This window comes from Arachis ipaensis, chromosome B9 (genome assembly GCF_059453495.1).
Source record: "Arachis ipaensis isolate K30076 ecotype BB chromosome B9, ASM5945349v1, whole genome shotgun sequence".
NCBI classification, from domain to species: Eukaryota; Viridiplantae; Streptophyta; class Magnoliopsida; order Fabales; family Fabaceae; genus Arachis; species Arachis ipaensis.
This window is the reverse complement of record NC_142444.1, coordinates 42080539-42095000: the sequence shown is the minus strand read 5'-3', so window position 1 is coordinate 42095000 and position 14462 is coordinate 42080539. Positions and strand designations below refer to the sequence as shown.

Below are 14462 nucleotides of genomic sequence, written 5' to 3'. Positions count from 1 at the left end.
AAAGATAGATAATTAAAAGCTCAAAGAAAGAATAAGATTAAAGAGAAATATATGAGTATATATAAGTATCAACTAGTCTCGGCCCGTGAAGATTAGGCCAGCTAGAGTTACAACAGTAAAACAATTAGATAGACATAACCTATCTCTCCAAAATACATCATAAGACTTTAAAGGCAAGTCTACAAAATAAGTGCATAATATAAATGTTCCCAAAAGAAGGAGAGAGTCTAAGATTAAAGCAGAATAAAAGGTTTTATTCGCTGTCATTCCAGATAAACCTCCCACTCACTGAGAAGCGACGGGATCTTCATTTGAAAAGTAATAATTCCCGAAATGGGTGAGAACATCATCCCTTATAAGATTCTCATCAGGGCAATAATTCCAAATAGAGACTATGTAAAACCACATGAACCCGCTAGGCAATCCTACTCTCCAATCACACAAAGTTCGAGCCTAGGGTTCTTACTAATCCGATCAAGGTAGATAAACTAAATCTTGACTATATTAGTGATCTTTAAATCTCAATTTTTTCTCATACAAATCATCATCTCTCTCAATATCATAGATTTCCAACTCATTTAATAATTCAGTATTAAAATTTAGTTTTAATATTATCAATTCATTTTCAGCTTTTCTTTTCCACAATTCTTTATCATCACCTCTCATTAAGAACAACCCTCAATATCACCACCATTAGCATAAGAGATCTGTTAGCTGTGCAAACACATATAAGATAATACAAAGAATACACAAATAGAGAGAACAGATAAAACAATTAGCATATAGGTACAATTATTCATATAGGCAAGTTAGATACAAGATGCACACCTAAACAAAACACACAAATACAAATGATATGTGCCTGTCCTATGGCCAATGAGCTCATCTGTCAGTTATACAGCCAAATCTGACATGTCTGGTAGCTAACTCTAGACAGTCCCTCGGTGCACGCATTCCCAAGCTCAAACTCATATTCATTGATCAATGTCCATGGGGGAAATATCCAGGAAGGTATAAGTGGTTGGCCACATCTTGCGACGGAGGATCAACAAAGTCTCAATTCCAATCGGGAGTAAGCAGGATAAAACCACCATCGTTGCATATTACCCCGGAAGCTCAAATACCGACTGGGAGCAAGCAGGACAAAACTACAATCCTTGTATCTACACCAAAAGCTCAAACACCGACTGGGAGCAAGCATGACAAAACTACAATCCTTGAATATATCCCAGAAACTCAATTATCAATCAAACTCATTCTTATTATCCTCTGGAATCAACTCAATCTCATCATTCAATCATTTCATTCTTATTATACTCTCGAATCAACTCAATTTCATCATTCAATCCTATCATCTCATTCTCATTATCCTCTCGAATCAACTCAATCTCATCATTCAATCATGTGATCTCATTCTCATTATCCAATCATATCAACTCATTCTCATCTTTCAATCATATTAACTCATTCCTGCAATCACTTCCAACTTACTTCAACTCAATATTTTTCTTCTCAACACTTTCTACCCTCTAATTCACTGGTTATATACCTGTTATCGGATTTATGAAAGTTTAGAATGTTAAGAAAATGGTTTAGAGGCATAAAATTCATTCCAAATCCTAGAAACTAGTCATCGGATCTCAAATAGGGGTTACAAAAGTAAAACAATGGATTTGATAGGAAAAAATAGTTAAAAATTATCATCTTTGAAAAACAGGACAGTTGTGTGTAGGCATGCCTCGTGTGTACGCACAAGTCCCCCTTTGCACATACGCGCGGAACACGTATGAAAAACATTCAATTCTAGGAATGCGGGTTGTACATATGCATGCCTCGTGCGTACGTGCAACTCCATTTTTATGTGTGCGCATGAAACTCACATGAAATCATTTCTCTTCTATTACACTCCTTATGCGTACGCTAACCTCAATTTTCTGCAACTTTTGCAAAATTCAATTTTAAACCCACAAATTCAAACTCTCATAACTTTTTCTACAAAATTCTGTTTTCCTTCATTCTTAGATGGTTTTAAAGATATTTCTACTAGCTTTAATTTAAGAAAATATCATTCAAATCCAAACTCCAAGCGCCAAGTTATGGCCTGTCGAAGTTGGTTAAAACTCCGATTTTTACCAATTCCACCTAATCCCTTATTCCATCCATTCTCAATTCAGTTCAATCCTAAACTAATTCAAAACTATTTCTACACATCCCAAACACTCATTCATCAATTCTCGACTATTTAAATCCTAAATTAACCCACTTCCAACTTATTTAACACATTCCATTAACTATATCCATATTCATAAAAAAATATACAATATCCATATATTCAAACTCTCAATCAACCAATAATCAATCCTCTCATTCTCATACAACAATTCACACCACTTACCTTAACTTACCACATAGGGGATTTTCTCACCTTATCATGGCCTCCGGCCCAATTTCACAAATCACAATATTCATACATCTAATTCTCAATTAAAACTTCAACATGCATACTCATTTTCATGCAACATGACACCAAAAAATATTACAATATCCACTTGCCACAATATCACATAACACTCCTCAATTTCATGTCAAAACACATCAACCAACATGATACTCATACTAGTAGCCATTATTCAAACACATCAACAATCATTTCCATTCAACTTATTCTAGGGGCAAGTAACCTAGGTTTTCACATAACCTTACATAATGCCTACTCAAAACTACCACCCGTATCTTAATATCGTAATTCCAAGCTTCCAAGCTTTTCTTTTTCCAAAATTCTACCAACCCAAGCTTCTAATTACTCAATCTAACACCATATTATACAATTTGGCACAATATTAAAAACTAGGGTTTTCATAAATTAATGAACCAAGATGGAAAAAGGGTTTTTTACCTTTACCCACTGAAATTAGTAATGAATACCACCAAGAACACAAGCTAGAGAGTCCCTATAACATCAAAATCACCAAAAATCCTCAATACCCAAACCAAAAACACGATTTCAGATTTGAATGAGAGATTGGGGTTGGTATTTCAAGTTACTCACTAAAATATTCAAATAGAATTGAAGAAGGGGAGACGAGCTTCGCATGGCCTCAAACAGTGTGACGATCGGAGCTCCGTTGCAAAAGTTATAGAGGTTTGAAGGTGGAGCTAGGGTTAGGTTTTCTCCTCTCTTCTCCCTTCTCTCAATTTCAGCTGCCCCCTTCCAAAATGAATGGGAAATATGCTGAATTGTGTGTTAAATATGGGTATATTGGTGCGGAATTTAAATTCCACAAACTAACTGGCAAGTGAACCGGGTCGTATGATGATTTGCATCTTCTACCTCTTTTTCCTATCTAAAAGGACTATAAAAGGAGTGTAATCTCATTCAATCAATGCAATTTCATGAGTTGAATGGTAAATATTATGATACATTGCTTTGAAATGAGTTTTTGTTGAATTTCAGGTGAAAAGTGCAACAAAAGAAGAAGGAAACAAGAAAGGAAAGTTGGGCGTGTGAGCTGGGCATGCCACTTGGTGCAAACGCCAACAAAATGCATGGGTGTGGCACGCTAGCTAAAGGGCATGATACACCAGTTTACAAATCTAGAGAAGCAAGTGAAAGAATTACAATGGGCCTACCACTTGACATCGAAGGCGTGGCACGCCAGTTATCAAGACCAAAGAAGAAGTCCATGGAGCTCACTATGGGCGTGGCATGCCAAGGCCAGGCATGGCACGCCAGCTATAAACTCCAGAGAAGGGACAATGAGCTTCACAACGGATGTGGCATGCCAGGGCCAGGCGTGGCACGCCAGTTACATATTCTAGAGAGCACTTTTGAAGACCACAAAGGGGGCGTGGCACGCCAGGCTGGGCACGGCACGCCAACTCCATTATAAACAATGGGCGTGCCACTTGAACTCGAAGGCATGGCATGCCAGTTATAAACCCCAGAGAAAGGAGCTGAAGGTTCAACACTGGGCGTGGCACTTTGGTTCGAAGGCGTGGCACTTCAACCTAGTTCGTGACTTGGGCGTGCCACTTGGGTTCGAAGGTGTCGCACGCCATCCTTGTTTCTAACCTAGGCGTGCCACTTGAATTCGAAGGCGTGTCACACCAGCTCATGAACCCAGAAAAGAAGGATGCAACTCTAGTACTGGGCGTGTCACTTGAGCTCGAACGCGTGGCACGCCAGCACAAGCTCACAAAGAAGAAGACTGACCATGCCACTTGGGACTTAAGGCATGGCACGCCAAGTCAGGACAACCATGGGCGTGGCACACTAATTACTGGACCAGAAGGATTCACTCATGCATCATCAAGGGCATGGCACGCCACCTACTGGGCGTGGCACGCTAGTATCATTTTCCAGAAAAGAGAATGAAGCACTCAACAAAGGCGTGGCACACTGACGAGCGGATTTTTGAAGGTAAAGAATTCTACAGATAAAGTCTCGTTGATAGTATAGTTTCTAAACCAACAAAGAATCCTTTCGTACAAAAATTTGGTTGTCACAAGTAATAAACCCCTAATAAAATTGATAATCGAAGTATTCAAACCTCGGGTCGTCTCTCAAGAAATTGCAGGGAGGTGTGATTTATTATTGGTTATGGAAGATTATCTTTTTGGGGTTTTTTGAATAAGGAGCAAGAAAAGTAAATTGCAAGAATTAAACTAATAACTAATAAAGCTCTTAGCAAGGTATGAGAACTGGAAATCCTATCCTAGTTATCCTTATCAATTGTGATGAGAATTGTTCATTACTCCAACTTAGTTAACCCTTACTAAATAAAGGAAAGTCAAGTGGACTAATCAATTTGATTCCTCAAGTCCTAGTTAACTCCTAAGGAAAGACTAGCTTTAAAGGGATCTAAATCAACCGGCAAATTCAAATTATCAATCAACAAAGGAGTTTGATAACTCAAGTGTCACCAATTACTCAACCAAAGTCAAAAGGAGAAAAATCTAAATATTGAAAGCATCAATCACATAAATTGAAGAAAGCAACCATAAATCTGAAATACCTCAAATTGCATTAAATAAAGAAATCAAATCTAACATGGAGTTCATAAACCAAATTGGAAAAATAAACAAACTAAACTAATAGAATAAATAAAAGTAGAAGAGAAATTAAATTAAAGGAACATTGAATCTGGAGTGGAGAAGAAGTAAACCTAACCTAAGAGAAATCCTAAATCCTAAAACCTAGAGAGAGGAGAGAGCCTCTCTCTCTAGAAAACTACATCTAAAACCTAAATTATTGTGAATGAAAGTTGTGTGAATGATCGCAATATATATATCATTTTGAAGCCCCGGATGTTAACTTTCCAATGCAACTAGAAGAGCTTCATTTGGAACTTTGTAGCTCAAGTTATGGTCAGTTAAGTACGAAGAGGTCAGGCTGGACAGCTTTAGCAATTCCCTCAATTTCTTGTATTCCTTCCACTTTTGCATGCTTCCTTTCCATCCTCTAAGCCATTCCTACCCTATAAACCCTAAAATAACTTAACACACATATCAAGGCATCGAATGATAATAAGAGAGGATTAAAATTAGTAAATTTATTGCCAAAGAAGCACGTTTTAAATCATAGCACAGAATTAGGAAGGAAAATGTAAAACATACAAATTATATGAATAAGTGTGAGCTTAGTGGATAAAATCCACTCAATTAAGTAGAAAATGTACCACGAAATAGTGGTGCATCACACGCCTGTGTTACATTCCAGAGAGATGAAGAAAAGCCTCAATAAAGGCGTGGCACACCAGACCTGGGCGTACCACGCTATTGCAAATTTCCAGAAGAGGATGATCAAGCTTTATTGAGGGCGTGGCATGCCAGACCTGGGCGTGCCATGCCAGTTCAAGAATCCAGAAAGGAAGGAGGAAGAGAAGACCCTGGGCATGCCACTTGGACTCGAAGGCGTGACACGCCAGGTTAGCTGATAAAGAAGGCGTGCCACTTGGAGAGCCAGGCGTGGCGTGCCAAGCCAAGCTGAAGAGCTAGGTGTAGCACGCCACTCAAATGCTAGTCACACGCCAGGCACATGGTTCATTTTATGAGTTTTTTTCTTTTTCTTTCAGTTGTAATTTTCTTTTCTCTTTTGTTTTTTTTTAATTCTAGTAAGAGGAGTAGTATATATACCCCCTGAGAATACTAAAAAGGGAATTGGCTAGTGGTTAGCTTGATTGGTTAAGTTTTAGTTTTACTTCACTTCATCTCTTCCGTGTCCTGTACTTTTCTCTAAGCTATGAGTAGCTAAACTCCCTCTCATTGGGAGAGGTTGCTCTGTTGAACTTGATGGATTAATGATAGTGAATTTTTTCTTCTTTTCATCTTCTCTTTAATTTGCTAGAAGGAATTTCATTCTTCATGCTAGTGTTCAATCATCTTGGGAAAGAGGTTGAATGCAAAATGGGTTTTATGTGAACCTTAGAAAAAGAATCATAAAACCATACTTGAAATCCCTTCTCACACTTGAGTAGATCTGGGTTTTGGGATTGGATATGGTGACATGAAATCCACCCACTATTTGGATCTATGAGGATGTGTGATATAATCAGGAACCAAGCATATCTCTCTTCATGAGCAATTAGACCAAGGAATTGGCTAATTATCAAGATTTGAGAGATTGAATCACCAAGGGATTGGGGTTCAATCAATTATGATTGCCAAGAAGTCAATGCTTTGCATGATTGAAGATGAGATGAGCTGAATTTAATCCAAATAGAGCAACATCTCCTAATCCCAATGAATTCCCCCTATTCTTATCTTCCCTATTCTTTATAGCTTTCTTTAATTTAGGTTATTCCTCATTCCCATTTACAATTCAGTCATTTATGTTCCAGTACTTTACATTCTTGCCATTTACTTTTCTGCACTTTATTGCCTTTCTTTACTTTCAAGTCATTTACATTTCTGCTATTTAAATTTCTGCACTCAACATTCTCTATATTGATTAGCTTAACTAAATTCACCCATTAACTAAACTTGCTCAATCAATCAATCTCTGTGAATTCAACCCCACTCTATTGTGGGTTATTACTTGACGATAATTTGGTGCGTTTGCCAAAGAACGGATTCATTTTATATGGGGAGTGAATTCCGACCGATCAAGTTTTATGGCACCGTTGCCGGGGATTGATTTTGAATTGACAATGATTAAGTTGATGAGCATTTAGATTAAGCATTTTCTTTATTTTGTTAGTCTCTTTAATTTCAGTTTTTATTTTTTCTTCATTTCGTTTAGTATTTTAATTCCTAAATGTTCGTTGTTTATATGCTAACTCTAACAAGAAGCACACTAACTGTTTGATATTTGGCATCAATTAATTTTGACTTACTCACCCTTCCTTCAAAATGGTGATAACTTCTGTTTTAGATTGTGTTTTGTGTTGTGTATGATAGGGAGAAGAGGATCTGTAACCTCCTACGACTCTGAACCGGAGAGAACATTTTTGAGATTGAAAAGAGAAGCAGTGGTAAGAGACAAAAGAGTAGTTGGTGAAGAAGAAGAAGAAGAGAACCCAATCCAAAACATGGAAGGGGAAGTACATAATCATCATGAAGAAGTGGTTGGCAACCATACCCCACCACAAGAAAGGAAGGTGTTAGGATCTTACATCAATCCCAATCCTGGGAATTGTAGGAGTAGCATCTTAAGACCCAACATACATGCCAACAATGTTGAGCTCAAACCACAGCTAATTACTCTTGTTCAAAATAATTGTTCCTTTGGAGGAAATGCTCAGGAAGATCCAAACCAACATCTAATCACATTCTTGAGGATTTGTGACATTGTGAAGGCAAATGGTGTTCATCCGGACACCTACAAACTGCTCTTGTTTCTTTTCTCTCTTAGGAACAAGGCATCAAAGTGGCTGAAATCATTCCCTAAAGAAAGCCTTACCACTTGGGAGGATGTTGTTAACAAGTTCTTAGCAAGGTTCTACCCTCCACAAAGAATCAATAGGTTGAGAGCTGAGGTGCAAACATTCAGACAACAAGATGGGGAAACTCTCTATGAAGCATGGGAGAGATACAAGGACTTGACAAGAAAGTGCCCTCCAGACATGTTCAACGAATGGGTACAGCTACACATCTTTTATGAAGGGCTATCATATGAATAAAAGAAGGCCTTAGATCACTCTTCAGGAGGCTCCCTTAATAAGAAGAAGACAATTAAAGAGTCCATAGACATCATAGAAACTATTGCCAACAATGAGTATTTCTATGCCTCTGATAGAAACCCAAAAAAAGTAGTAATGGAGCTCAATTCTATGGATGCTCTATTAGCTCAAAACAAGGTGATCACAGCTCAATTAGCAGCTCTAACTAAGCAGATAGAGAAGAATCAAGTCCCAGCTATCCTAGCCCAAGCACCTATGCAAGAGGAATATATCCCAAAAGTTGAATGTGAATGGGAGCAAGCCAACTACGTGAACAATTCCTCCAGACCACCATATGACCCCAATGCCAAAACATACAACTCAGGTTGGAAGAACCACCCAAATTTTGGGTGGGAAAACCAACAAAACCACAACCAAGATCACAAACCATACCACTCTAACCAATACAACCACAATTTCAACCACCAATCAGGCAACAATAGACCTTATCACAACTCACAAAATGCACCCTACCACTCCACCCAACAGCCATACAACAACCATTCTCAAAATGCATCACCCCCAACTTCACAACCAAGTGATAACAGTGGCAATTTTGCAAGATTGGAAGCCATTGATAAACCACTATTTTATGGTATATATTGTGTTTAATTGTGTGATTTTATCATGATCCTTACCCACTTATTCATTAAATTAGCATGAAATTCTAATTCCTTCCCAAATTTATTACATGTTTGAAAACTGCTTCCTAGAGACTTTAATTGTGTATTTTTAATTCTCCTTTATTCCATTCGATGCCGTGATCTGTGTGTTGAGTGTTTCAGACTTTATAGGGCATGAATGAGTTGGAGATTGGAAAGGAAGCTAGCAAAAAATGGAAAGAACACAAGAATTTGAGGAGATAACCAGTGAGAAGTGACGCGGTCGCATGGCTCACGCGACCGCGCGAAGGAGAGCAAATCGCAATGACGCGGTCGCATGGCTCACGCGGCCGCACGGATTGGAAAAGCTCAAGCGACGCGGTAGCGTGGACGACGCGAACGCATGGCAAGAAAAAGCGCGAATGACGCGTCCGCATGGATGACGCGATCGCGTGACATGTGCGATCTGCATAATCTGCAGAATTCGCTAGGGGCGATTTTGGACCTTATTTCGACCCAGTTTTCGGCCCGGAACAGCAGACTAGAGCCAGAGAATATGCAGAAACAAAAGAGAACATTCATTCTACACAGTTTTGAGTTTTTTTAGATCTAGTTTTACTCCTTTAGTTTTTTCTCTCTAGGTTTTAGAATTTTAATTTTTAATTGGTCTTAGTATTGGAACATTGAGAAGAGTTATTTCCTCATCAAGACTTCGTCACTCTAGTTCGTTCTCTTAACTTGGTTTTATTCTTCCATGTCCTTTGCTTTGTTCAATTTTGTCATTTGAATACTTTCATGATTATTTAATACAAGGATTATTTCTTTCATTTTAATTTATTTTCCATTCCAATAATCATGTCTTCTTTTAATTCTCTTTCATATGTTATGGATTTATTATTTACAATGAGCGAGTAGTTTTTTCACTTGATGGGGATTTGATTGAAAGGAACTCTTGAGTTGGAAGGATTGAAAGAGAATTTGTAATTGGGTTAACTTTTGGATTGCTATCCAGTCGCTAACACCAATCCCTTTGAACTAAGTGGGTTGCAACTCGTGAATAGATCTAGCATTCCAACTTGTTTGACTTTCCTTTACCTAGTAAAGGATAACTAAACAGAATAATCATTAATTATAAATTAATCTTGAAATCATCCCATCAATAATAGAGATTCCAACTAATCAACTCCCAGTCAAGGCTTTTATTCATATTATTTAAATTTTCTCAATTTAATTTTCCATCTACTTAACTCAACCTTTTGGAACATCTGATTAATAAAATATCACACTTTTCTACAACTCATTGGGAGACGACCTGGGACTCCAACTCCTAGTAATTTTTAATTTAAACTCTCTGTGACATATTTCTAAATTGATAGGCAGATTTTTGGTGAGTTAAGAACTATACTTGCAACGTAACCATTTTAATAATTTTTAATTCACCAACTTTTGTGTCTCATCAATTTTTGGCGCCGTTGCCGGGGAGTTGCAATAGAGTGCTAAAGTTATTAATTAGAATTTATTTATTTGCATTTTATTTTATTTTGCTACTATGAGCTACATGTTTCTTTCGTCAAATGACGCGTTCACTTCCTGATCCGCGCTTGCTAATATTCGATCCTGAAATTGAAAGGACTATTTCACGAATAAGGCGAGATCAGCGTCGGTTAGTCCGCTCTGAGGGCGGATCTGAAAGTGAACTTGAGGAAGAAACCAGCCCCCGTTCTACTGATTTGGTTGTTTTACGTGCAGAAGACATGGCAGCTAGGAGAGTTACCATCCAGGAGGAAGGAGCCCCTGATTTTACAATGCAACCGTTTCAAGCGCATCATCCAGCGGTAGCTACAGATTTTGAAATAAAGACCGCACTGCTAAATTTGATACCCAAGTTTCATGGCCTACCTGCTCAAGAGCCTATCAAGCACTTGAGAGATTTCCAGGCAGCCTGTTCTACTGTCAGGCGTGATGGTACTGATGAAACTTCAATTTTGCTGAAAGCTTTCCCGTTTTCTCTCGAGGGAAAAGCAAGAGAGTGGTACTACACTCAACCTCTAGCAAATGTATCCAACTGGGATACACTCAGAAAGGAGTTTTTGGAGAAATTCTTTCCATCTGAAGTTATTGATAAGCTGAGGAAAGACATTTCCACAATTGTTCAGGATGACAATGAGACTCTCTTTGAATACTGGGAGCGCTTTAATAATCTTCTGGAAGCATGCCCCCACCACATGATTGACAAGATAGTGTTACTTAGCTATATCACACAGGGCATGAGGCCCCAAGATAAGACCACATTGGAAAGTGCTAGTTATGGGTCTATGAAGAAGTACAAGACCACTGATGAGGCTTGGCAATTGATCAGTGATTTAGCTGAATCTACTAGGAACCACAGGAAAAAGCAAGGCCGTTCAAAAGCCGTTGCAGAAGTATCCTCTAACAGAGAGACTGCAGCTCTAGCTCAGAGTATATGTGAGATGCCCAACTTGTTGAAGCAGATGCAATTGAATCAACAACAAGCTCAGCAAGCTCAACCTCCTCCACCATATCAAAACCAACAATTAGTCTCCCAAAGAATTTGCGGAATCTGTGCTGATTATAGCCATTACATTGATGAATGCCCGCAGCTCCAACAAGAAGACAACATGGTGGCATCCACCCATAACTTCTATGACCGCTCCAACCAAGGGTACAATCAAAGTGGAAATAATAACCATGGATGGCAGGACAATTCTAACCAGAATTGGAGGGACAACAATAATAGAGGAGGCTGAGATAATCAGAGAAATTAGAGGTGGAATAATAACAACAACAGGCAGCAGAATCAACCTTACAGAGCACCTCACCTGAGGCAAAACCAAGGACCACAGAACAATCAACAGCAGACCTCTCAATTTACTCATTCTTCTTTATCTCCTAATGAAGAGCTACTACAATCTTTTGAGCGAAGACAACAGACCATGGAAAATAACATCATGAATAGTATTAATGCCAGTCTGAATGGTCTCACGTCTACTTTGCAAGCTCTTATGTCACAGATTGGATCAACGCAAAATTCCAGTAACCAACCTTCAAGCTCCACTGGAATCCCCTCTCAACCATTACCCAATCCAAAGGGAGGCATTAATGCCATCACCCTAAGGTCTGGAACCACACTGCAAGAGAGAAATCAGGAGGAACCAAGCCCACCAGAACACACCTCAGCTGAAGAGGTAGTAGAAATAGAAGATGTTGAAGAGGAAGAGGACATACAGGACATAGCTGAAGAAGAAATAGCTCAACCACAGGAGGAAGCACCAAAAGGCGCAGACACCACAGAAAATACTACTCCTATTCCATTTCCACAACTTGCAAGGAAACCTAGGAAGCAGCTGGAACACGAGCCCAAAATGGTAGAAATATTCAAAAAGGTTGAGGTAACTGTTCCTCTTTTTGATGTTATTCAGCAGGTACCTAAATATGCAAAGTTTCTAAAAGACTTAAGTATCCATAAAGGCAAAATAAATGAATTAGAAACTATTCTTTTAGGTAGTTCTATATCTGCTTTAATGGGAGGATTACCTGAAAAATGTAGTGATCCAGGTCCTTGTATAGTTAGCTGTACTATTGGTGGTGTAGTAATTTATGATTGCATGTGTGATTTAGGAGTATGTGTCACTGTGTCAGTATAATGCCTTTGTCTATACATGATATTTTGAGGCTCCCTCCCTTAAAAAGGTCGGCAGCTCGTTTTGTGTTAGCAGATAAAAGTATTATTACAGTGGCTGGAGTTGCTGAAGATGTTTTGGTGAACATTAAAGGGCTTACATTTTCCACTGATTTTCATATCTTGGAGATGCCCCATAATGATTCAGATAAGCCATCATCAATCCTACTTGGAAGACCATTCCTGAAGACATCAAAATTCAAATTGGATGCTTTTTCAGGAACATACTCCTTTGAAATAGATGGCCGCATAGTAATCTTCAATCTGAATGGAGTCATTGACAACCCCCCAGAAGATCGTTCTATCTTCCAGTGTGATGTCATAGATGAAAGTGTAGCTGAAGTTCACAAGGAAGAGTTTGAAGAGAGGCACACTGGACAAGGTCCAAGTGTGGGGACCCTTTTAACTGACAATGAAGGCACTTCGCCATTTTCACAAGCCCCAGATAATCCAGAGCCTGCTCATGATCAGAAGTTAGAATTGAAACCCCTCCCTCCGCATCTCAAATATGCTTATCTCGAAGATGAGCAGAGGTTTCCAGTTATCATTGCAAGGGAACTTACTTCTCAACAAGAAGAGCAGTTACTTGATGTGCTGAGGAAGCATAAGAAGGTAATCGGGTGGAGCTTGGCAGACATAGTAGGCATCAACCCTCAAGTATGTGAGCACAGAATATTTTTAGAAGAGGGAGCAAGACCTGTCCGTCAACCCCAAAGAAGATTGAATCCCACCATCTTGGAAGTTGTCAAAAAGGAAGTGACCAGACTATTGGAAGCAGGTATCATATATCCCATTTCAGACAGTGAATGGGTAAGCCCAGTACAAGTGGTGCCCAAGAAGTCTGGAGTCACTACAGTGAAGAATGAGCATGGAGAGCTCATAGCAACTAGAGTTCAGAATACTTGGAGAGTCTGCATTGATTACAGGTGTCTCAACCAAGCTACCTGTAAGGATCACTACCCACTTTTATTCATTGATCAAATGCTGGATCGCCTGTCAGGTAAATTACATTATTGCTTTTTAGATGGTTACACATGTTATTTCCAGATTCATATAGCTCCTGAGGATCAGGAAAAGACTACTTTTACATGTCCTTTTGGGACTTATGCTTACAAGAGAATGCCCTTTGGTTTGTGCAATGCACCAGCTACTTTCCAAAGGTGCATAATGAGTCTCTTCTCTGATCTTATTGAGGACTGTATGGAAGTTTTTATGGACGATTTTAGCGTTTATGGTGATTTTTTTAGCCTTTGCTTAAATGGATTATCTAGAGTATTAGATAGATGTGTTAATACAAACCTTGTATTAAATTTTGAAAAATGTCACTTTATGGTAAAACAAGGAATTGTATTAGGACATGTGGTATCTAATAATGGCATTTCTGTAGACCCAGCATAGGTGAATGTTATTTCTAGTTTACCTTACCCCTCTTCTGTGAGGGAAGTCCGTTCGTTCCTTGGCCATGCAGGTTTTTACAGGAGATTTATTAAGGACTTTAGTAAGGTCGCACTTCCCTTATCCAGATTACTACAGAAGGATATTGAGTTCGAGTTCAGTGAGGATTGCAAACAAGCGTTTGATAAGCTGAAGACTGCTCTGACTCAAGCTCCAATTGTGCGAGGCCCAGACTGGAGCCAGCCGTTTGAAATAATGTGCGATGCTTCCAACCATGCAGTAGGAGCAGCGCTGGCTCAGCGTGAAGGTAAGGATCCTTTCGTTATTGCTTATGCGTCTAAGACTTTAGACAATGCCCAGTCCAATTATACTACTACTGAGAAAGAGCTTCTTGCTATTGTTTTTGCTCTGGATAAATTCCGAGCTTATTTACTTGGTACTAGATTTGTAGTGTATTCGGACCATGCAGCTTTAAAGTATCTATTAGCTAAAAAGGAGTCCAAACCAAGACTTATACGAATACTGCTGTTACAAGAATTTGATTTAGAAATAAAGGATAGGAGTGGTAATCAGAATTTAGTGGCAGACCACTTGAGGCGCCTTGAG

The 14462-nt window shown here is 38.9% G+C and overlaps 1 non-coding gene across 1 annotated transcript; it reads right to left on the bottom strand.

Moving 5' to 3' along the window:
• Positions 1-7961: 7961 nt before the first annotated feature.
• On the bottom strand, positions 7962-8065 carry LOC148544443 (small nucleolar RNA R71). The gene has a single exon (XR_015901374.1). It is a non-coding gene; the product is annotated as a small nucleolar RNA R71 (small nucleolar RNA).
• Between the last annotated feature and the right edge of the window lie 6397 nt (positions 8066-14462).